This window comes from Oryctolagus cuniculus, chromosome 6 (assembly GCF_964237555.1).
Source record: "Oryctolagus cuniculus chromosome 6, mOryCun1.1, whole genome shotgun sequence".
In the NCBI taxonomy this organism is placed as follows: domain Eukaryota; kingdom Metazoa; phylum Chordata; class Mammalia; order Lagomorpha; family Leporidae; genus Oryctolagus; species Oryctolagus cuniculus.
In genome coordinates, this window is record NC_091437.1 from 19,791,288 (window position 1) to 19,817,201 (window position 25,914).

Here is a 25,914-nt window from a genome sequence, read left to right on the forward strand (position 1 = left end):
TACTTAGTATAAACTAAATTGATCTTCTGTATATAAAGATAATTGAAAATGAATCTTGATGTGAATGGGATGGGAGAGGGAGTGGGAAATGGCATGGTTTGCTGGTAGGAGGTTAGTTATGGGAAGAAAAACTGCTATAATCCAAAACTTGTAGTTTCAAAATTTATATTTATTAAATAAATTTTTTTAAAAAGAAAAAAAAGAATATGGCTCTGTCCCAGTAAACTTTTGGAGTTAAAAATATGTAGCATTATCAAAAATGACAAGGGCATAGTAAAAATATTCAAAAGGCCAAAGGCAGTTTTTGTCAAACTTGAAATACTCAGCCTTTAGCATAAAGTTCCAAATACCACGTAAGCTCCAAAACTGTCCATTTTAAACTCTTCTGCATTTGTTAACACCAGTGGCAGACTCAACACACGTCAGCACTGGAACGCGAGGTGAGCTGAACCTCAATAGCCCGAGACACCAGCAGGCAAGCAGAGAGAGGAGACTAGAGGGAATGACCCCGGGGGGAAGAGTTACCAGGCTAACTAGAAGAGAGAGAGAGAGAAAAAAAGAGTGACTGATACGGACACGGGTTTCTCTCTCTCCACTCACCTCTCAAAGGCAGAGCAAGACAAAGAGCAGGTGCCATCTTGGACATACGTCATAAGCAGAGCGACCTCAGGTCTGCACCGGCCCTGAGCCTAGCAGAAAAACCTGACTCTGGGTGGGGCGAATTAACAGCAGATTAGGACCTAGTAAATTTGTGTGCTACTGAACTGAGACTGTGAAAAAAGAGACGGTGGGGGAGAAAAATCACGGAATTCATGTGAGTACTCTCCAGAGACGCTACAATTCCATAACTTTGGCAACCCAGTGGGAGACTGAAGGAGAATTTGAGCCCACTCTAAGGGCCGAACAGATTCCCTGTGTGGTCCTTGGGAAAGAGCTTCTGATCTCTGGCTCCTGTGGGTATATCATTTGCCTGCTAACTACCTCCAACTTTGTTCAGCTGTGCAGAATAACTTCCCTGTTGAATCAAAAAAAAAAGAGAGAGAGAGAGAGATCTACCACGCCTAACCTGGGAGTGTCACCTTTGGCACACCAAACAGAGCTCTCAGGCCACACCCATCTCAAGCCTCTAAGGCTCCAGGCAGTCCACTTAATCTAGAGTCATAGTATAACAAGAAAAAGCACCACAGTGAAGAAACCAAATATCTCCAATATGCCAAATAACAAACGCAAAAACCGAGATAATAAAAACAAGATGTCACTATGACGCCCCCAAATGAAAAAACATCCCAATTCAAGATTATGAAGATGATGAGATAGAAGAAATGCAAGAAGCAGATCTCAAAAAATTGATAAGAACATTAAGAAGTTCTCAAAAACAAATTCTTGAACTACAGAAATCCTTAATGGACAAGATAGAAAATCTCTCTCGTGAAAATGAAATATTAAGGAGGAATCAAAATGAAACAAAACAACTAGTACAACAGGAAACTGTGATAGTGACGAGAAATCATAATGAAGTGAAAATTCAATAGATCAAATGAAAAACACATTAGAGAGCCTTACAAACAGAATGGGTGAAGCAGAAGAGAGAATATCGGACTTAGAAGACAGAGAACAGGAAAGGATACAGTCAGACCAAAGAAAAGAAGAGGAAATTAGAAATCTAAAACATATTGTCGGGAATCTTCAAGATACTATTAAAAAACCCAACATTCAGGTTCTAGGAGTTCCTGAAGGCATGGAGAGGGAGAAAGGATTAGAAGGCCTTTTTAGTGAGATATTAGCAGAAAATTTCCCAGGTTTGGAGAAGGACAGAGAAATCCTAGTACAGGAAGCTCACAGAACCCCTAATAAACATGACCAAAAGAGATCCTCACCACGACACGTTGTAATTAAACTCTCCACAGTGAAACATAAAGAAAAGATCATAAAATGTGCAAGAGAGAAATGTCAGATTACTCTCAGAGGATCTCCAATCAGACTCACAGCTGACTTCTCATCAGAAACCCTTCAAGCTAGGAGAGAATGGCGAGACATAGCCCAGGTACTAAGAGAGAACAACTGCCAGCCCAGAATATTATATCCTGCAAAGCTATCATTTGTGAATGAAGGTGAAATAAAGACTTTTCATAGCAAGCAGAAATTGAAAGAATTTGTCGCCACTTGTCCAGCCCTGCAAAAGATGCTTAAAGATGTGTTTCACACAGAAACACAGAAACACGGTCATCAATATGAAAGAAGGTAAAGGAAGGAAACCTCACAGCAAAAGATCACAGGGAATTCAAAGCATATATTAGAACTTATCTTTGGCAAATGGCAGGGCAAAGTTATCACTTATCATTAGTCACATTGAACATTAATGGCCTGAACTGTCCAGTTAAAAGACACCGATTGGCTGATTGGGTTAAGGAACAAAACCCATCTATTTGCTGCTTACAAGAAACGCATCTTTCCAACAAAGATCCATACAGACTGAAAGTGAAAGGCTGGAAAAAGATAAACCATGCCAACAGAAATGAAAAAAGAGCCGGCATAGCCATCTTAATATCGGACAACATAAACTTTACCACAAAAACTATTAAGAGAGACAAAGAGGGACACTATATAATGATTAAGGGATCAATTCAACAGGAAGATATAACAATTATCAGTGTATATGCACCTAACTACAGGGCACCGGTTTATCTAAAAGATTTGTTAAGGGACTTAAAGGGAGATTTAGACCCCAATACAATAGTACTGGGGGACTTCAATACTCCACTCTCAGAAATAGACAGATCAACAGGACAGAAAATCAACAAGGATACAGTAGACTTAAACAACACTATAGCCCAAATGGATCTAACAGATATATACAGAACTTTCAATCCTACAGCTAAAGATTTTACATTCTTCTCAGCAGTACAAGGAACCTTCACTAGGATTGACCACATACTAGGCCATAAAGCAAGTCTCAGCAAATTCAAAAGAATTAGAATCATACCATGCAGCTTCTCAGACCATAAAGGAATGAAGTTGGAAATTACCAACTCAGGAATCCCTAGAGCATACGCAAACATATGGAGATTGAACAACATGCTCCTGAATGAACAATGAGTCATAGAAGAAATTAAAGGAGAAATCAAAAATTTTCTGGAAGTAAATGAGGATAACAGCACAACATACCAAAACTTATGGGACGCAGCAAAAGCAGTGTTAAGAGGAAAGTTTATATCAATAGGTGCCACATCAAGAAATTGGAAAGGCACCAAATAGATGAGCTTTCAATTCACCTCAAGGATCTAGAAAACCGACAGCAAACCAAACCCAAATCTAGTAGGAGAAGAGAAATAATTAAAATCAGAGAAGAAATCAACAGGATTGAATCCAAAAAAAACATTACAAAAAATCAGCCAAACGAGGAGCTGGTTTTTTGAAAAAATAAACAAAATTGACACCCCATTGGCCCAACTAACTAAAAAAGAAGAGAAAAGACCCAAATCAATAAAATCAGAGATGAAAAAGGAAACATAACAACAGACACCACAGAAATAAAAAGAATCATCAGAAATTACTACAGGGACTTGTATGCCAGCAAACAGGGAAACCTATCAGAAATGGATAGATTCCTGGACACATGCAACCTACCTAAATTGAACCAGGAAGACATCGAAAACCTAAACAGACCCATAACTGAGACAGAAATTGAAACAGTAATAAAGGCCCTGCCAACAAAGAAAAGCCCAGGACCAGATGGATTCACTGCTGAATTCTACCAGACATTTAAAGAAGAACTGACTCCAATTCTTCTCAAACTATTCAGAACAATCGAAAAAGATGGAGTCCTCCCAAATTCTATCTAAGAAGCCAGCATCACCTTAATTCCTAAGCCGGGAAAAGATGCAGCACTGAAAGAGAATTACAGACCAATATCCCTGATGAACATAGATGCAAAAATCCTCAATAAAATTCTCGCCAATAGAATGCAACAACACATCAGAAAGATCATCCACCCAGACCAAGTGGGATTTATCCCTGGTATGCAGGGATGGTTTAATGTGCGCAAAACAATCAATGTGATACACCACATTAACAGACTGCAGAAGAAAAACCATATGATTATCTCAATAGACGCCGAGAAAGCATTTGATAAAATACAACACCCTTTCATGATGAAAACTCTAAGCAAACTGGGTATGGAAGGAACATTCCTCAATACAATCAAAGCAATCTATGAAAAACCCACAGCCAACATCCTATTTGTCGCTCCCCCTCTTCATGGAGGAACGACACTAAACACTGCCTAGGCTTCATATCCGAGTCACAGCACCATTATGTCGCTCCCCCTCTTCATGGAGGAACGACACAGGACCCTGCGCTGTTCTTTTGTCTGCTCGGCCCTTCCCAGGTTTGCTGCTGGTTCTTCCCGGGTTGGCTACCGACCCTTCCACCTCCGTGGAAGGGCGGTTCCCCCTGCCACTTTCCCCACTTCCACGGGGGAGCGGCACACCGCTGGCCGGCTCTCTCGGGGGCTGCTCAGGTGTTCCTTCAGATAGATGTTCCTCGTGCATGTTGTCTCTCTCCTCCTTTATAGTCCTCTTCCACCAATCCCAACTCTGCTACCCACACGCCGAGTACGCTGCTCTCCTCCAATCAGGAGCAGTTCCTGCTGTTTATTGGTTGAACTGGAGGCAGCTGTGTAGAAGCTGTTTCCTCCTCTCCCAGCGCCATATTGTGGGAGAGCAGATGCATAGAATAAGTCTTAATTCCAGTAACAGTCTAGTCCGAGTTGCTCCCCACACTATTGAATGGGGAAAAGTTGGAAGCATTTCCACTGAGATCTGGTACCAGACAGGGATGCCCACTCTCACCACTGCTATTCAATATAGTTCTGGAAGTTCTAGCCAGAGCTATTAGGCAAGAAATAGAAATTAAAGGGATACAAATTGGGAAGGAAGAACTCAAACTATCCCTCTTTGCAGATGATATGATTCTTTATTTAGGGGACCCAAAGAACTCTACTAAGGGACTACTGGAACTCATAGAAGATTTTGGCAAAGTAGCAGGGTATAAAATCAATGCACAAAAATCAACAGCCTTTGTATACACAGGCAATGTCATGGCTGAGGAAGAACTTCTAAGATCAATCCCATTCACAATAGCTACAAAAACAATCAAATACCTTGGAATAAACTTACCCAAGGATGTTAAAGATCTCTACAATGAAAATTACAAAACCTTAAAGAAAGAAATAGGATACCAAGAAATGGAAAAATCTTCCATGCTCATGGATTGGAAGAATCAATATCATCAAAATGTCCATTCTCCCAAAAGCAATTTATACATTCAATGCAATACCAATCAAGATACCAAAGACCTTCTTCTCAGATCTAGAAAAAATGATGCTGAAACCTATATGGAGAAACAGGAGACCTCGAATAGCTAAAGCAATCTTGTACAACAAAAACAAAGCTGGAGGCATCACAATACCAGATTTCAGGACATACTACAGGGCAGTTGTAATCAAAATAGCATGGCATTGGTACAGAAACAGATGGATAGACCAATGGAATAGAATTGAAACACCAGAAATCAATCCAAACATCTACAGCCAACTCATATTTGATCAAGGATCCAAAACCAATCCCTGGAGTAAGGACAGTCTATTCAATAAATGGTGCTGGGAAAACTGGATTTCCACGTGCAGAAGCATGAAGCAAGACCCCTACCTTTCACCTTACAGAAAAGTTCACTCAACATGGATTAAAGACTTAAATCTACGACCTGACACCATCAAATTATTAGAGAGCATTGGAGAAACCCTGCAAGATAGAGGTACTGGCAATGACTTCTTGGAAAACACCGCAGAAGCACAGGCAGTCAAAGCCAAAATTAACATTTGGGATTGCATCAAATTGAGAAGTTTCAGTACTGCAAAAGAAACAGTCAGGAAAGTGAAGAGACAACCGACAGAATGGGAAAAAATATTTGCAAACTATGCAACAGATAAAGGGTTAATAACCAGAATCTACAAAGAGATCAAGAAACTCCACAAAAACAAAACAAACAACCCACTTAAGAGATGGGCCAAGGACCTCAACAGACATTTTTCAAAAGAGGAAATCCAAATGGCCAACAGGCACATGAAAAAATGTTCAAGGTCACTAGCAATCAGGGAAATGCAAATCAAAACCACAATGAGGTTTCACCTCACCCCAGTTAGAATGGCTCACATTCAAAAATCTACCAACAACAGATGCTGGAGAGGATTTGGGGAAAAAGGGACACTAACCCACTGTTGGTGGGAATATAAACTGGTCAAGCCACTATGGAAGTCAGTCTGGAGATTCCTCAGAAACCTGAAGATAACCCTACCATTCGACCCAGCCATCCCACTCCTTGGAATTTACCCAAAGGAAATTAAATTGGCAAACAAACAAGCTGTCTGCACATTAATGTTTATTGCAGCTCAATTCACAATAGCTAAGACCTGGAACCAACCCAAATGCCCATCAACAGTAGACTGGATAAAGAAATTATGGGACATGTACTCTATAGAATACTATACAGCAGTCAAAAACAACAAAACCCGGTCATTTGCAACAAGATGGAGGAATTTGGAAAACATCATGCTGAGTGAATTAAGCCAGTCCCAAAGGGACAAATATCATATGTTCTCCCTGATCGGTGACAACTAACTGAGCACCAAAGGGGAAACTTGGTGAAATGAAATTGACACTATGAGAAACAGTGACTTGATCAGCTCTTGTCCTGACGGTTGATGTACAATGTAATACTTTATCCATTTTAGTATTTTTTTTGTTCTAGTACCGTTGGTTGAACTCTGTAATTAACACACAATTATTCTTAGGTGTTTAAATTTTAACTGAAAAGTGATCCCTGTTAGGAATTTGGAAAACATTATGCTGAGTGAAATAAGCCAATCCCAAAGGGACAAATACCACTTGTTCTCCTTGATAGGTGACAACTAACTGAGCACCAAAAAGGAAACCTGTTAAAGTGAAATGAACACTATGAGAAATGGTGACTTGATCAGCCCTCACCCTGACTGTTGATGAGCAACTTGATATGTTATCCCTCTTAGTATTTTTTTGTTTGTTCTACTTAATACTTTTGGTTGAATACTGTAATCAATACCCAATTCTTCTTAAGTGCTGAAACTTAACTGAAAAGTGATCGCTGTTAAATATAAGAGTGGGAATAAGAGAGGGAAGAGATGTGCAATTCGGGACATGCTCAAGCTGACTTACCTCAAACAGTAGAGTTAGAAACATACCAGGGGATTCCAATTCAATCCCATCAAGGTGGCATGTACCAATGCCATCTCACTAGTCCCAGTGATCAATTTCTGTTCACAATTGATCATAATGATAGGACTAAGAACCAAAGGGATCACATAAACAAGAATAGTGTCTGCAAATACTAGCTGATAGAATAACAAAGGGAGAGAACAATCCAACATGGGAAGCGAGATACACAGCAGACCCATAGAATGGCAGATGTCCTAAACAGCACTCTGGCCTCAGAATCAGCCCTAAAGCCATTCGGATCTGGCTGAAAAGCCCATGAGAGTATTTCAGGCATGGAAAGCCAAGACACTCTGGGGAAAAAAAAAAAACTAAATGAAAGATCTCTGTGAGCGAGATCCCAGTGGAAAGAACAGGTCATCAAAGAAGGAGGTACCTTTCTCTGAAGGGAGGAAAGAACTTCCACTTTGACCATGGCCTTGTCTAAAAATTATCAGAGTCAGTGAACTCAGGGGGCTTCCATAGCCTTGGCAGCTCATGACAAGAGCCTAGGGTGATTACTGATGCCATAAACAAGAGTGTCAATTTGTTAAGTCAACAACAGGCATCACTGTGCACTTACTCCTCATGTAGGATCTTTGTCCTTAGTGTGCTGTACACTGAGATTTAATGCTATAACTAGTACTCAAACAGTATTTTTCACTTTATGTTTCTGTGTGGGAGCAAACTGTTGAAATCTTTACTTAATGTATGCTAAACTGATCTTCTGTATATAAAGAGAAATGAAAATGAATCTTGATGTGAATGGAAGGGGAGAGGTAATGGGAAAGGGGAGGGTTGCAGGTGGGAGGGACGTTATGGGGGGGAAGCCATTGTAATCCATAAGCTGTACTTTGGAAATTTATATTCATTAAATAAAAGTTTAAAAAAAAAGAAAATAAAAAGTAATCCATAAAAAAAAGACAGAGAATCTTTTTTGAGGATGACTTATTATTATTCATTATTTTAGGTTTACAGATGTGAAGACATTGGAAATCAAATTTTAAATGTTAGATCTTCACTCTGGAAGAAGTTTAAGAAATGAGACTAAGTCCTGAGTGAAGTTATATTCAAACAGATTATGTTCCGTCATTAGAAAGAAATAAATGTAATTTCCTTTCTCTGACTTCTCTGTTTTTAGAACTAGGCATCCTTTCCTATTCCTGCGTCGATCAGGGTGAGATCAAGCACAAACAGTGCAGCTGCCTGGTTGGCATACACCTGGCTCCTGTAAAGGAAACCGAACCTCCTAACCCCATTACTTACCATAATCATCAGTGTGGGCATCAAAAATCATTTCAAGCACCTTGCAGTGCCGATACATACAAACCCATGCTGCTGTTGTCATAATCTGCCCATGCCCAGCCTAGGGTTAGCAACTGCTACGCTTTCCCCGAGGTTGTTCAACTGTTAGCACCTTAAGTCCCACATCCAGGGGAAACCTCCTGTCCTTGGCAAACCAGGGCAGTTGTCTACCTTCCAAAATCTGCCCTAAATTCAAATTATGTATGTATTATTCCTTATGTATCTTTTTTGGAGACACTACTAAGATTTTGTCAGAACAGTGCAGTAAGTTACTACAGTAGTCTAATGGACTTACTCTCACATAGTGAGTGGGGGTTTCTGGTGGACTTTCAGAGAGTAAGCAGTGAACATTCTCCAAAGCAGTCAGACACTATTAGAAAGTCAAGAAAGGAGTGATGATGATTAATAAAGTAAGTTAAGTCGTATCAGAGTCACCAACCAGTGAAATTATTTCTGGGGATTAGATAGAGTGAATAAAGTGGTGAAAAAGTGTCAGTAGTTTAAGCTAAAAGATGTTGCCACCCTGCTTTGATGTGGAGAGAGAGAGAGTGGTGGGGGAGGGTGAATAGAAGGGAAGGGAAAGGAGAGACAATATCGGCTACATTTACACCCTACACTTCTGAAGATTTAATAAATTTATTCTATAAAATAAACTGACACTGGACAGACCAATAGGATAAAAAGTTTATAAATTTATTAACTACATTTTCAAAAGAAAAAGTAGGGGCCAGTGCTGTGGTATAGTGGGTAAAGTTACTGCCTACAGTGCCAGCATCCCATATGGGAGCTGGTTCTAGTCCTGACTGCTCCACTTCCGATCCAGCTCCCTGCTGATGGCCTGAGAAAGCAGCAGATGATGGTCCAAGTGCTTGGGCCCCTGCACTCACATAAGAGACCTGGAAGAAGCTCCTGGCTCCTGGCTTCGGCCTAGACTAGTCCTGGCCAATGTAGTGAAACAGCATATGTAAGATATTCTCTCTCTCTCTCTCTCTCTCTCTCTCTCTCTCTCTCTCTTATATCCCCCCCCCTTTGTGACTACCACTTTTAAATAAATAAATAAATATTTTTTAAAAGATAAAGAAGGCCGGCACCGCGGCTCAATAGGCTAATCCCCTGCCTTGTGGCGCCAGCACACCAGGTTCTAGTCCTGGTTGGGGCACTGGATTCTGTCCCAGTTGCCCCTCTTCCAGGCCAGCTCTCTGCTGTGGCCCGGGAGTGCAGTGGAGGATGGCCCAGGTGCTTGGGCCCTGAACCCCATGGGAGACCAGGAGAAGCACCTGGCTCCTGCCATCGGATCAGCGCAATGCGCCGGCCACCACGGCCATTGGAGGGTGAACCAACGGCAAAAAGGAAGACCTTTCTCTCTGTCTCTCTCTCTCACTGTCCACTCTGCCTGTCAAAAAAATAAAAAAGATAAAGAAAAATAAGTACCCAGTAGTCCAGTGAGACTTAGAAGCTTGTGTACTGTTTTCAGAAAGGAGGGGAAGAGGGAATGCAGACAACTTAAGGGAGAGAGAATGAATGGACCCAAAGAGCAGGTGGTATGGCCTGTGACAAAGTCCATGTGGTATTTACCTTGTGATGACTTCTAAAAAACAAAGAGAGAAAGAAAACAAGCTTCATCTCCACTCTCACATGTGGTTAGCAGGATCAGTCCATCCTCCACTGCCTTCCCAGTCACATTAGCAGGGAGCTGGATTCCAGTTGGAGCAATCAGGACTTGAACTGGCACCCATGTGGGATACTACCATCATAGGTTGCAGCTTAACCCATTGTGCTACTGTGCTAGTCCCATCACCTCGTGTCATCTTTTCCTGACATGAAACAACCTCTCCCAGATATTAAAATTCCTGGTGAGTGCATCAGAGATTATTGAGTTATTTCTGGAGGATCTGGTCTCAAGGGAAATTCCTTCTCTTTTTCTCTCTCTTGGTTCCCTTTAGTTCAAAGCATTCAGCGTGTCAAAGCACCATGCTTTGGGGTATCATTTTCCGAGCCACAGCAACCACCAATATTGTCACTGTGTCTTCTCCCCACGTCTGTCAGTTTTCAATACATGTCTTCTGTCCAAATTAGAAAATATAGTTATGTTAATAGAACGCACTAACCTTTGATTGCTGGTGAGAAGTCTGCACCCAGCAGCACCTGCCACGGTGGTTCTAAACATGGATGCTGACCAAAGGCCACGCTTTGAGGCTTTGGCTTTTGTTCTCACAGCCGGGAGGGAGACTCAGTAGCTGGCTGCACAGAAACTTGGCTGGAGGCTCTGCTTTTGCATGTGTGTTTCATCAGCTTCCTTTTGATTTATTTGCTTGCCAGCAAATATATCTCTGTGATTTTCTCAGCTAAAGATGTATTACCATTCTGGTTTAATGCTACTATTTTTTTTCACTACTACAATGCAAGAACAAGCAAATCTTAGGACACAGTTCTCGCAGTTAAGAATGTAGAGTTGGGATGAGAATTTAAAAATCCACCAAATCAGCATCTTCAGTCATTTGAATGTGTAAAATAAAATGCCAATATGAATAATTAATTTTGTATTCATCAATTAGACTCTTACTAAGTGCCTGGGCTTTATTAGAAAAAAAATTTTTTTTTTACAGGCAGAGTGGATAGTGAGAGAGAGAGACAGAGAGAAAGGTCTTCCTTTTTGCCGTTGGTTCACCTTCCAATGGCCAACGCGGCCGGCGCGCTGCGCTGATCCAAAGGCAGGAGCCAGGTGCTTATCCTGGTCTCCCATGGGGTGCAGGGCCCAAGCACTTGGGCCATCCTCCACTGCCTTCCCGGGCCACAGCAGAGGGCTGGCCTGGAAGAGGGGCAACCGGGAAAGAATCCGGCGTCCTGACCGGGACTAGAACCCGGTGTGCCGGCACCGCTAGGTGGAGGATTAGCCTAGTGAGCCGCAGCACCGGCCGCTTTATTAGAAATTCATCCATGGGGCCGGCGCCGCGGCTCACTAGGCTAATCCTCCGCCTAGCGGCGCTGGCACACCGGGTTCTAGTCCCGGTCAGGGCGCCGGATTCTGTCCCGGTTGCCCCTCTTCCAGGCCAGCCCTCTGCTGTGGCCAGGGAGTGCAGTGGAGGATGGCCCAGGTGCTTGGGCCCTGCACCCCATGGGAGACCAGGAAAAGCACCTGGCTCCTGGCCCCTGCCATCGGATCAGCGCAGTGCGCCGGCCGCAGCGCGCCGGCTGCGGCGGCCATTGGAGGGTGAACCAACGGCAAAAAGGAAGACCTTTCTCTCTGTCTCTCTCACTGTCCACTCTGCCTGTCAAAAAAAAAAAAAAAGAAAGAAAGAAATTCATCCATGGGACCGGCGCTGTAGCATAAGCATTTAAAGCTGCTGCCTACAGTGCTGGCATCCCATATGGGTGCCAGTTCAAGTCCTGGCTGTTCCACTTCTCATCCAGCTCTCTGCTATGGCCTGGGAAGGCAGGAGAAGATGGCCCAAGTCCTTGGGTCTCTGCACCCACATGGGAGACCTGGAAGAAGCTCCTGGCTCCTGGCTTTGGACTGCTGCAGCTCCAGCCATTACGGCCAGTTGGGGAGTGAACCAGTCGATGGAAGACCTCTTTCTCTCTCTCTCTCTCTCTCTTTCTCTCTCTGCCTTTTTTTCTCTCTCTGTAATTTTGCCTATCAAATAAATAAATAAGTCCTTAAAAAGTTCAACCAGATTCTGAGGAAATAAAAAAGAAAACAAATGTATTTCTGCTTTAGAATTTTTATCGGAGCCAGTGTTGTTGCATAGTGGGTTAAACCACTGCCTATGATGCTGGTATCTCATAAGGGCACTTGTTTGAATCCTAGCTCCTCCACTTCGGATCCAGCTACCTGCTAGGGTCTGGGAAACTAGAGGAAAATGGCCCAAATGGGACCCTGCACCCACATGGGAGACACAGATAAAGCTTTGTCCTGGCACAGCCTAATTGTGGTCATATGAGGAATGAACCAGTGGATGAGAGAGAATTCGTTCATTCTTATTTCTCTCTATATATTTTTCTCTCTCTTTTCACTAACTGCCTTTCAAATACATAAATAAATCTTTTTTTTAAAAAAAGTATTTGTCTTATAGTCTGTTTAGGAGACAAACATTCAGACTTGGTTTCTCTCATATTGTCCTGTAATCCAACATGTTGCAAGGTTACATTTTTGACAGGAGCATAAGTATAGTGTAAATTATAGGACATCAAATTGAGATCTTGAAGCATACTTTATTTTACGTAAGTATGTGTTAAGAAGTCTGAGAATGGTAGCTGGCATTGTGGCGTAGTGGGTAGAGCTGTCACCTGCAGCACCGGCAGCCCATATGGGCATCGGTTTGAGTCTTGGCTGCTCCACTTCCAATCCAGCTCCCTGCTGGTGTGTCTGGAAAAGCAGCAGAGGATGGCCCAAGTGCTTGTACCCCTGTACCAGCATGTGAGATCCAGATGAAGCTCCTGGCTCTGGCCTGGCCCAGCCTTTGTCATTGCAGCATTTGGGGTGTGAACCAGGGGATGAAAGATCGCTCTCGCTCCCTCTCTCTCTCTCTCTCTCGACCCCCCTCTTTCTCTGTAACTCTGCCTTTCAAATAAATAAATAAATCTTAAAAAAAAAATCTGAGAATGGATGTCAAATAAACAATGTGATTTTCTTTAAGAAGAGATCATTAAAACTTGATAACATGCAGTACCAATATCTGTTTCTTAACAGATTATTTATTTACTTATTTATTATTTGAAAGGCAGTACAGGGGCTGGCGCCATGGCGCACTAGGTTGCAAGCGCTGGCATCCCATATGGGCACCAGTTCTAGTCCCGGTTGCTCCTCTTCCAGTCCAGCTCTCTGCTGTGGTCCGGGAAGGCAGTGGAGGATGGCCCAAGTGCTTGGGCCCTGCACCCGCCTGGGAGACCAGGAGGAAGCACCTGGCTCCTGACTTCAGATTGGTGTAGCTCCGGCTGTTGCGGCCACTTGGGGAGTGAACCAACGAAAGGAAGACCTTTCTCTTTGTCTCTCTCTCTTTCTCACTCTGTCTGCAACTCTGCCTATCAAATAAATAAAATCTTTAAAAAAAAAAAGCAGTACAACAGAAGCGAGAGAGAGATCAATCTTCCTGGTCTCCCACATGGTGGCAGTTGCCCTAGCACTTGGGTGTTTTTCGGCTGCCTTCCCAGGCACATTAGCAACAAGCTGGATCAGAAGCAGACCAGCACTCAAATGGGATGCCAGCATTGCAGGAGGCAGCTTAACCTGCTGCCACAGGAAACCAGTCCATCAATATCAATTTAAAGTTAAATAATTTAAGTTAATTCACTATGGGATCCTGAGGGTTGAATGCTGGAATCACCTTGCAAAGATGCCATATCTAAATTACAGTCTATAGCAAGTAGGAACTCAACAAATAACTTGTTTCCTGTCGTACTTCCTGTTTGTTATGAATGCATAGGGTAATGAAACTTGGGTTAAAAAGAAAACAAATTAAACTGAGGGACTTTGAAGTTCAAGGAAAGATTGAGTAGTGACATTGCAAGTTAGGGAGGTCTTGGGTCAATAGGTGATTGTCTGCAGGAGTTACCACTGGGCTCAAGTACCCTCTCCCCGACAGATTAGATCCACTGTGTTATGTAAAAGTCACCTGCTGGCTGTGTAGAGCTCTCATAGAACTAGGAGAACTACTACTCTCTGACTTGTTGAAACCTGGGTTTGGAAGTCACTGATGCTCTGTGACTCTTAGACAGTGGTGAATTTTTTTCCTTCAAAACATTAAACAAAATACTTGTCTTTTAATCTATATGAAATACAGGTTATTAAAACAGTCTTGTCAAATATATCACAATTTACTGATGTAAAATATCCGTAAGGTGTATAACATGTGTCCTGAGGAAGGTGGAATATATGGGGTTAATATTATTGGCAAGGAACTTAAACACAACAAAATAAAGCAAAAAATATTGAGCTTCCCTCAATATAATTTCTGCAAGGACAAGATTTCCATGAGAGAGTTGCCTGAGGAACAAATCAGCATCTCCAAGTGAAATAGTCCTGAAAACACATTCTTGCCTATGAATTAAACTCTTGCTGCAACCTATTAACACAAGCATTTGAGTTAACTTAGAGAGTTTTTAAAAAGGGTTCCCTTTTACTTTTACGCCAGACAGATCCAAAATTCACAAAGATGCTCCTTACATAATTAGGTCCACGCTTGGAAATCTAACAGACTGTTAAGGTCTGGCCCTCCCAGTTAGTATTTAAAACAACACTCAAAATGGCTCATTGATTTAGGATTCTGTGAAAAGTTAATTAGATGTACAAAACCCATTTTACATAAGAAGAGCTATATAGGTTTTATAGTACATCATAATTACAACAAGCTGTCACAGATTCCAGAATCCAGGTGTTCTACACACAGGATGACAGTCTTTTTTTAAAACAAAGATTTATTTATTTACTTTGAAAGTCAGAGTTACAGAGACAGGGGGTGTGACAGAGAGAGGAACATCTTCCATCCACTGGTTCAATCCGTGAATGGCCATAGTAGCCAAAGCAGAGCAAGCCAAAGCCAGGAGCCAGGAGCTTTATCCGGGTCTCCCACATGGGTTCCTGGGGCCATCTTCCGTTCCTTTCCCAGGCACATTAGCAAGGACCCAGGTCTGAAGCTGAAGCAGCTGGAACGCAAATCAGCACCTATATAGGACAGCAGCATTGCAGGCAGCATCTTAATCCATCATACCACAATGCCAGCCCCATTGATGACAGTCTTTAACCTAAAGAGCGAAGTAAAGAGCCTCTAAATCTTGGGGAAAGAAAGGAGCTCCACAGTGACTATAAATGATAGACTCTAGGGTTGGCTGAAGTAGGTATTTCTTTGGTCATGAGCTTTGTTTAAGGACTTGTTTGTGAAATGAAAGGTTTACTTGTTTGCTCCAGAAGTTACTATACCATGCTTCAGCTCTGATTCCATTACCTCAGTGTTATGTTATAAGCGATCATCACTATAATTCATGTGTTTTCTCTGCACAATTATAAAGAAAGGTGTGCTTTTGCAGGGAAGAATCCATTCTTACCTAGAATCTGAACTGAAAATAGATCTCTGCTTGCCACAGTCGTGACATTTTCCATGCAGCATCATTGAGCATCCTTGAGAAACGCCCGAAGAGATCATTTCATTACCACCTAACAGTTGTAGCATATTTAGCACCTAGACAAGTTTCTCACTGCATATGAAGCACTCCAGGATGTGTGCTTATGGCCCTTTCCTATTAAGTAACAAATCTAAGGACGATAAGGAAGCCCCTCTCATTTTTAAATTAGTGTTTTCTTCTGATTATTGGTGTATTTTTACATTATGTTAAGCTTGAGTTCATCTAACTATTTTTTCCCACACTTAGAGCAACAGATAAAAGCCTTTCAGCCCTGAGTGCATCTACAAAAGCTCCTTGGCTTTCAGTTACATTACATTATAGTGGGCTGATTTCTCTGGAACTATTGCACTGACCGGTGGCTCAGATTCTATATAATCTTTTCATTGAACTGACCAGTAAATAGATCAGCTTTAGCTTCCCAGAAGGAGGTAAGTAATTTTTCTAGCCTACACATTGGATTGATACCTGTTTACTCAATTAGCCGAGGTCACATTGTCCTGAACTTGACAGCAGAAATTCATCTACAATTTGAGGTCATTATTTTTAGGAAAATATTAAGTCATTTGATAGTATCTCATAAACCTCAAGTACAATTTTAAGTTCTTCTAATTCTTTTTAAAGATTTATTTATTTGAAAGTCAGAGTTACACAGAGAGAGGAGAGGCAGAGAGAGATGGAGAGAGGGAGAGAAAGGGAGAGAGAAGGAAAGAGAGGGAGAGAGAGGGAGAGAGAAGGAGAGAGAGAGAGGTCTTCCATCCGATGGTTCACTCCCCAATTGGCCGCAATGGCTGGAGCTGCGCCAGTCCAAAGCCAGGAGCCAGGAGCTTCTTCCAGGTCTCCCATGTGGATGCAGAGGCCCAAGGACTTGGGCCATCTTCTCCTGCTTTCCCAGGCCATAACAGAGAGCTGGATCAGAAGTGGAGCAGCAGGGTCTCGAACCGGCGCCCTTTAGGATGCCAGCACTTCAGGCCAGGGTGTTAACCCACTGTGCCACAGCACCGGCCCCAAGTTTTTCTAATTTTTTCTTCTTGTTTTTTCCTCTGTATGACTGAGAAATTTCCAAAGAGCGGTCTTGTAGCTCAGATATTCCTTCTTCTACCTCAACAAGTCTGTTGTTAAGTCTTTCCATTGTATTTTTGACACATTGAATTCTTCATTTTTAGTATTTCAGAATGGTTTCTCTTCAATATCTCTGTATTGACAAAAAAATTTTCATTTATGTTGCGTATGGATTTCTTTAATTGGTGAATTTGTTTCTCATGCTTTTTGAGTAATATTATGATCATTCTTTTGAATTCCTTTTCTGGCATTTCATCAATCTCTTCATCTTCACAACATTCTACTATTGAAGTGTTGTATTCCTTTGCAGGAGTCATGTTATCTTCCTTATTCATGTTTCTTGTATTTCTACATTTATTTTTAGGCATCTGTGGAACCACTTGTTGGTTTACTCCTCTGATGGCTTTTATCTTTGAATTATGCCTTGTGGATTAGTGGGGTTTCTGCTCCTCCGGTGAATAAATAGTCAAAGGCCTGTGGTCAGTGGGGCCAGGGAGCTCCAGTTAGTGCTGAGTGGCGGAGCAAGAGCCCAGGGTGACACCACATTGGGTCTGGTAGATCCCCTCTGTTGTCAGCAGGGGGTGGGAGGTGATCACTACCTCCTCTGCTCTCTGCCTAGGTGATCAGTGCCCAGGGTGAGCCCACAGTGACTACATACCCCACCAATGAAGGTGCATGAACTGCACAGAGAATCTGCACAGTCCTCAGTGTGAACACAAAACCCTCAGCAGTGACCCACCCCAGGCACTCAGGAAACCCTGAAGCCAGATACAGTGATTTCCCAGAGACCCAGCTAGACCCCGCGCCCTGTCATATAGTCACAGAATTCCCACAGTCACAGGGAGCAGGGAATACTCTCGGCCCTGTGAGCCTGCTCTGTCCGTGGAGAGGGCCAAGCTGTCCCCAGAGCCTGCTGCCTATTGATGTTCTGCCTTGGCAGTTTGGGTACAGTTTCCTTAATAGTGAGGAAAGGGGAGCACATCACAGGCTTCAGTGGCTGCCTCGCCATTGCCAACTCTCCATGGCAGACTCAAAGTCAGTGGGGACCTTAGATTTATCCCTTAGACAAAATCCCCCACTTGCACACTCACAGGTCTTGGCTGCTTGCACTCACCTCATCAAGATGGCGCCTCTTCCCTGCTAGTTGTGGGGAGCCCTTGTGGGGGCAATGAGAAGAAGGCAATGTGCTCTCCCTTTAAGGAGTCAGCTGGGCACCCTGCCCCCAGCTAGCAGTCCAGGCCGGACTTAACGTGGGTATGGACTGAAGGTTCTCCCTCGGGCAGTATCTGCCGCGGCACAGGTTGCCACAGACTCCTCTCACTGCACTCCAAGGGGATATCGTCTCCTCCTGATGCCGATTCAGATGCTGGAAAGAGTGAGCAGAGGCTCACTGTCCGACATTGCTGCCGAGTGTGGCTTCCCACGGGAGGAGAGGAGGGAAGGAGCCAAGGCAGCTTCCCTGCTCCAAGCCCAGGAGTTGCTCAGACCACAGTCAGCTCCCCAGAAAAGAGCTCCACAGGCTCAAGTAAAAGTCGTTCGGTGACTCTGGAATTCCCTTTCCGCTAACACTGCAAGGCGTGGGGCGCACAGCAGTGTCTTCCTACACTAACGTGGCAAGATGGCGGCTCCAGGCAGCCGTTGGCAGCACTGAGCCACTGGCTGCCGCAGCGTCTCTGCCTCCTCTCCTCTTGTCCCACAGAGTCCTCATTGTTTTCATTTCTTCACTGAAGATTTCCATCACTCAGTCCCCTGGGACTATGGTCCTTCCTTTGTTCTTTTCCAGAGTAGCTGAAGTCCAACCATCTTGGAAGTCCCTGATAATCACTTTGTCTTTTCCTCTAATAATAATCTAAAGCCAACACAACTATTTTAGATGAGATCTGAATAAGGCAGAGTATGTTGGCCTCTGTCCAACACGCAAATACTTCTTTTAATGCAACACTAAATTGCATTATACTAGTATTTTAATATTTTTAATCTTAACTATCAAAGAGACCAATGATTGCTATCCTTCCAGAAACTTTCTCAGTAATTTTTTTTTATTTTTATTTTTTTGACAGGTGGAGTTAGAGAGACACAGAGAGAAAGGTCTTCATTCCATTGGTTCACCACCTAAATGGCCGGCGCACTGTGCCGATCCGAAGCCAGGAGCCAGGTGCTTCCTCCTGGTCTCCCATGCAGGTGCAGGGCCCAAGCACTTGGGTCATCCTCCACTGCCTTCCCGGGCCACAGCAGAGAGCTGGACTAGAAGAGGAGCAGCCGGGACAGAATCCGGCACCCCAACTGGGACTAGAACCCGGGGTGTCGGCGCTGCAGGTGGAGGATTAGCCTAGTGAGCTGTGGTGCCAGCCAGAAAATACTATCTTAACCAAGGAACCAAATTAATAACATCAGTGATGTCATATATTCCCTAATATGATGCGGGAAGGTTGCTTCATTCCTCTGGTATTCTTCCCCAAACCTCATAGGCCCAGACTCATCAAAAGAAAGACACCAGAAAATCCCAAATTAAAGAGCACCCCACTAACTTCATTCTCCAAATGTCAAGCTAATCAACGCATGGAAACTTGGTTGATTTTTCAAAACAGTTAAGGCTATGAAAAAAAAAAGGAAGGTCTGAGCGGCTATCACTCATCAAAGAAGTCAAAGAAGATAAAACTAAGTTCATTTTGGTCCCCTGGCTTGGGTCTTGTGACAACAGGGAAAGGATGGTAGTGGCAAAAATGTTGAAATCTATATAAGTTTTTAGTTAATAATTGTGGACTAATATTAATTTCTTAATTTGGACAAAATTGTAATAGGTGAGATGCTAACATGAATGGACATTAACTGAAGGTTATGCAGAACCTTGCCTCATTATTTTTTGCAGCCTCTTAGTAAATGTAAAACTTACTCAAAAGTATTTATTTTAGAATATATATCTTAAATGAAGATGGTCTTGCTTATGATGAACTACTTGAGTCTCTGTTTTCCAATTTTGCCATTTACACTGCTTTATCATTTCTTACTTTTGGTCCACTTTTGGGGAAAATACATGATGATTCTTGAAAGCACGTTGGTGGGGCTGGTGCTGTGGCTCAGTGGATTAAGCCTAAGCCTGTGTGTAGTGCCAGCATCCCATATGGGCACTGGCTTGTGTCCCAGCTGCTCCACTTCCCATCCAGCTCCCTGATAATGTACCTGGGAAAGCAGTGGAGGATGGCTCATGTGCTTGGGTCCCTGCTGCCCATTTGGGAGACCCAGATGAAGTTCCTGGCTTTGGCCTGGAGCCATACCTAATGTGGCTACCTGGAGAATGAACCAGCAGACGGAAGACCTCTCTTTGTTTATCTCTCCTTCTCTCTCTCTCTCTCTCTCTCTCTTTCTCGCTCTGTAATTCTGCCTTTCAGATAAACAAATTAATTTTTAAAAAGCATCTTGGCTCTCGATTCACCTATGGAAAATAGGACACAAGAATAAATAGCTGTATAAAGGGGCTGTAGTGCTATCCTTTGTAAGCTTGGAGCAATAACTAATGTGCTAATAATATTTTAGGATAGTTTTAAGTGTATTTGATAACATACATTAGAAAAAAGACTATAATTGTTCTGTGTTCTTGAAAGCCTTTTAGACACATGGTACAAAGCGTCTTTGAACACCCTGTGATTATTTTTCTTTTACTAAGTTTATTTCGAATGTCACACTCAGTGATGTATGCTGAAGGCAGAGTATTGACAGTTCCCATTTATGGAGGGCTTGCCCTTGCCAGTGTGCTGACAGACTGTTTTTCCCCACAGAATGCATTTCAATGCTATTTCAAATGCAAACGGTTTTTGGGAAATATTCCAGTTGTTTCTTCTTTGTACTAAAGGGTAGGATGAATGACTAAATCTCCCTCCATTGACCTGAAATAAATGAAATGAAATGAAATGTTTATTAATTTCAAATGTAAATTGTTTTGATTTTAATAACATATTTGCTGCGTTTTCCAAGGTTTCTGTTTATCCTTGGTGAATAGCAAGTATTAAACACATATCACACAAAGTTGGTAGAAGGAATAAAAAATGTTGATAGGTGTTGGGTACATCTTTAAAAACAGTCTATCTTAAATAAATGGTTTCTTTGTGGAGAAAAAAAAAGAATTAAGAGTTCGTCTCCTAAGAGATATGCAAGTCTCAAGAAGGTAGGGCTGGGTCTTGGTTTATTTTTTTTTCCCTCTGCACATCCATAAAGTGCACTTGATAAATGTTTGAAAAGGAAAAAAAAATGGTCTATCAACAAAGCATGTCTGAAATTGTGTCTGTGTTTGAACAGAAAATCTAATGTTGTAAAGAAAATCCAACACACTAATGTGTGCACATGCACGCGCACACAGTCACTCACACATACATATTCTTAATCATCACATTCACTAGGGGCACTCCATCCCCATGTAGCCCTCCTTGCCCTCTCAGCCAGAAAGAATCCCTCTAATACTGTCTTAAAATACTTGAACACTAAAATTGTATGTTAGTAATTGAGAGGGTTGTGTTTTCTTATTCAAGAAGAGTCCTTTGCGGTGACTTGATCAGCATAGCCCTGACTGTTAATGAACAACTTAATGCATTATCCCTCTTAGTAGTTTTTTTATCTGTTCTACTTAATATGACTGGTTTAATTCTGTAATTAACACACAGTTATTCTTAAGTGTTGAAAATTAACTGAAATGTGATCCCTGTTAAATGTAAGAGTGGGAATAAGAGAGGGAAGATATGTATAATTTGGGACATGCTCAAGCTGACTTGCCCCAAATGGTAGAGTTAGAAACATACCAGGGGATTCCAATTCAATCCCATCAAGGTGGCATGTACCAATGCCATCTCACTAGTCCAAGTGATCAATTTCAGTTCACAATTGATCATAATGAAAGGACTAAGAGTCAAAGGGAGCACATAAACAAGTCTAGTACCTGCTAACACTAACCGATAGAATAAATAAAGGGGAGAGTGATCCAACATGGGAAGTGAGATACTCAGCAGACTCATAGAATGGCAGATGTCCTAAATAGCACTCTGGCCTCAGAATCAGCCCTAAAGGCATTCGGATCTGGCTGAAAAGCCCATGAGAGTATTTCAGGCATGGAAAGCCAAGACACTCTGGCAAAAGATCTCTGTGAGTGAGATCCCAGTGGAAAGAACAGGTCATCAAAGAAGGAGGTACCTTTCTCTGAAGGGAGGAGAGAACCTCCACTTTGACTATGACCTTGTCTAAACAAGATAAGAGTCGGAGAACTCAAAAGGCTTCCATAGCCTTGGAAACTCATGACTGGAGCATAGGGAGATTACTGATGCCATAGACAGGAGTGTCAATTTGTAAAGTCAACAACAGGAGTCACTGTGCACTTACTCCTCATGTAGGATCTCTGTCCTTAATGTGCTGTGCATTGAGATTTAATGCTATAACGAGTACTCAAATAATATATTTCACTTTGTGTTTCTATGGGGGTGCAAACTGTTGAAATCTTTACTTAATGCATACTAAACTGATCCTCTGTAAAAAAAAAAAAAAAAAAAGAAATTATCAATTCCCAACTTGACTCCCACTGGGATTAAACATGACAATAGGTCTGCTCTGATTTCATCATCATTAAAAAAAAATCATCTATTATTTTTCACTTTATGTTTCAGTGTGGGAGCAAACTGTTGAAATCCTTACTTAAGGTATACTAAGCTGATCTTCCGTATATTAAGATAATCGAAAATGAATCTTGATGTGAATGGAAGGGGAGAGGGAGTGGGAAAGGGGAGGGTTGTGGGTGGAGGGACGGTATGGGGGGGAAGCCATTGTAATCCATAAGTCGTACTTTGGAAATTTATATTCATTAAATAAAAGTTTAAAAAAAAAAAAGAAGAAGAGTCCTTTGTTCCAATAACCCAATATAATGCTGACAATGATTAGCATTTACTCATCACATAAATACATTTATTTGTAAAATAATTTTTATTAAATATTATTAAAATAAAAACTACATGATGACTGCATTATCAGTTTATTTTCATAAATTCCCATATATTAAGTAGAATGGCTGTGTATTAAATTTTGTAACCTCCATGGGCCTAGTATAGTCATTTTCATTTAGCAAGTAATCAATAAATATTCATTAAGTGAAGGAATGTATGCAGTTGGTAAGTTTTCATTTATAGTTCCTGAATTGGCTCCCCCAGTGCCAGTGTTCTTGCAAAAACAAAACCATATCCCAAACATGACCATAAACCAATGGACATTAAGCTCAATGCCATATATGACCCATGCCTCTATTCTCATCTTCTTTATGGCTGCTTGTTCATCTGTGAAATTGAGACAGTAATACCAGGCCTGTTCTGAACTTCAGTCCTTCATCTTTCCATTCATTCCTTTATCAAGCATTTTCTGAATACTTCCATGGAAATCAATTAAAATCGTGATATATGAAAATGACAAAATAAAATCAATATTAATGACAGATATTAACAAATGTGATCACATACATCAACAATTTAATTTTCTTGTGACATTAAGCTTTCCAAACTTTGGAGAAGATAAAAATATTCTACTGCAGGAAAATAGGACTGAGCTTCTAAATGGATTTCCTATAATAAACCTCAGACATGCCCCCACAACATGCAGATAGATCAAGGCTGGCAATAAAATAAAATTAAAGAGCAACAGTAGGAAGAAATACTTTCTTTTGTTCCCACATTCTCGTGGTTTAACTTTCATGTTGTACCTGCAAGTTTTCTCATGAAGAATAAACCTAGATGAGGCCTATGTTACTTAAAGAAAAAAACTCAAAAGACAATACCAATGCTGATAATCATTAGTATTACAAGGGTTACTGAAGCAAAGGGCTCTTCTAAACTATTGACAAGTAATACACATTTCCCCCAACTGCATCCAAAGTCAAAAATACCTGCAGACTGAAAAAGTGTCATGTCGGGGCGGAGTCAAGATGGTGGAATAGTGAGGGCGCACACCGATAGTCCGGGAAAATTTAGTTTAATAAAAGTGGAGTTACGGTAGCCTCAGAAAAAGGATCAGGAAAAAATTGCAGAGGAAACTATTCTGGATCTAGTGGCTGTGACTCGGAGGACCTACTGGGAGAACAAGGTCGCCCACCGCGCAGAAGCCGAGCCACGGGAGCTGCAGGGTCTGCACACCAGTGCAGGAAGGAGAGTGGATGTCACACAGACACCAGCGGGGAGAGTTGGGACGTCCAGGGCTCCGAGTCCACACATCAGCGCTGGAAGGGGAGGTGAGCTCAGTAACCCGAGACATTGGCGGGGAAATGGTGGTCAGAATCTAGAGGGGAGCAGGAAAATTCACCAGACTGACTAGAGGAGAGAAGGAAAAAAGGTGTGGGGTTTCTCTCTCCGCCAACCTTGCAAAGGTGGCAAGGTTGCAAGGTTTGCAAGAGTTTGCAAGAGTTTGCAAGGTTGCAAGAGACAAAGAGCAGGCCCCCACTCTGGATTTACATAACAACAGGGGAGAGCTAAGGAACTGAGTCACTACAATTCAGTAGCCTAGGCAACCCAGTGGGAGTCCAGAGGAGAAATAGAGCCTGCACAGACTCTTTGGGTAGAAGCCAGAGATCGGAAGCTAAATACCATCAATTCTGCACAGCTGTGCGGTGCGGTATTACTTACCTCCTGAATAAATTAAATAAATAAATAAAAAGAGACTTACCACGCATAACCTGAGGGTGTCACCTTTGCACACCCGTAACCCGGAAGAACCAAGCAGAGCTCTCAGGCCACACCCATCTCAAACCTCCAAGGCTCCTCCAACAGCAGGCAGTCCACTTAACACAGACATAGTATAAAATAAAATAAAATAAAATAAAATAAAATCGCACAGTGACTAAAGAAGAATTAACTATGCCAAGCAACAAACACAGAAATCAAGGGAACTAGATCAACAATGACACTATGATGCCTCCAAATAAACAAAACACCCCAAACCAAGATTATGAAGATGATGACATAGAAGAAATGCAAGATACAGATTTCAAAAAATTTATGATAAGATCATTTAGAAGTTTTCAAAAGCAAATCCTTGAACTACAGAAATCCTTATTGGACAGGATTGAAAATCTCTCTCGTGAAAATGAAATATTAAGGAAGAATCAAAATGAAACGCAGAAACTAGTAGAACAGGAAAGTGTGATAGTGAAGAGAAATCAAAATGAAATGAAGAGCTCAATAGATCAAATGACAAACACATTAGAGAGCCTTAAAAACAGAATGGGTGAAGCAGAAGAGAGAATATTGGACTTAGAAGACAGAACACAGGAAAACATACAGTAAAACCAAAGAAAAGAAGAGGAAATTAGAAATCTAAAAAATATTTTTGGGAATCTACAGGATACTATTAAAAAAACCAACATTCGGGTTCTAGGAGTTCCTGAAGGCATGGAGAGAGAGAAGGGATTAGAAGGCCTTTTCAGTGAGATACTAGCAGAGAACTTTCCAGGTTTGGAGAAGGACAGAGACATCCTAGTACAGGAAGCTCATACAACCCCAATAAACATGACCAAAAGAGATCCTCACCACGACACATGGTAATTAAACTTACCACAGTGAGACATAAAGAAAAGATCCTAAAATGTGCAAGAGAGAAACGTCAGATTACTCTCAGAGGATCTCCAATTAGACTCACAGCAGACTTCTCATCAGAAATACTACAGACTAGGAGGGAATGGCAAGACATAGCACAGGTGCTAAGAAAGAAAAATTGCCAGCCCAGAATATTATATCCTGCTAAGCTCTCATTTGAGAATGAAGGTGAAATAAAGACCTTTCATAGCAAACAGAAATTGAAAGACTTTGTGGCCACTCGTCTGGCCCTGCAAAAGATACTTAAAGATGTGCTACACTCAGAAACACAGAAACACGGCCATCAATATGAAAGAAGGTAAAGGAAGAAAACCTACCAGTAAAAGAGCATGGGAAGCTCAAAGCATATACTAGAAAATATCTCTAGGAAAATGGCAGGGCAAAGTCACTACGTATCAATAGTCACATTAAATATTAATGGTCTTAACTCTTCAGTTAAAAGACACCGATTGGCTGATTGGCTCAAGGAACACAACCCAACTATTTGTTGCCTACAAGAAACACATCTCTCTAACAAAGATACATGCAGACTGAAA

General features: G+C 41.9%; 1 long non-coding RNA gene across 2 annotated transcripts in view; it reads right to left on the reverse strand.

The window, feature by feature from the left end:
- The window catches only part of LOC127490669 (uncharacterized), a 71,909-nt gene extending 53,535 nt beyond the window's left edge, over nt 1–18,374 (reverse strand). For both annotated transcript variants that reach the window (XR_007918944.2, XR_007918942.2), the window contains exon 1: nt 17,884–18,374. This is a non-coding gene — a long non-coding RNA (uncharacterized lncRNA). The remainder of the gene's footprint in view (nt 1–17,883) is intronic.
- Between the last annotated feature and the right edge of the window lie 7,540 nt (nt 18,375–25,914).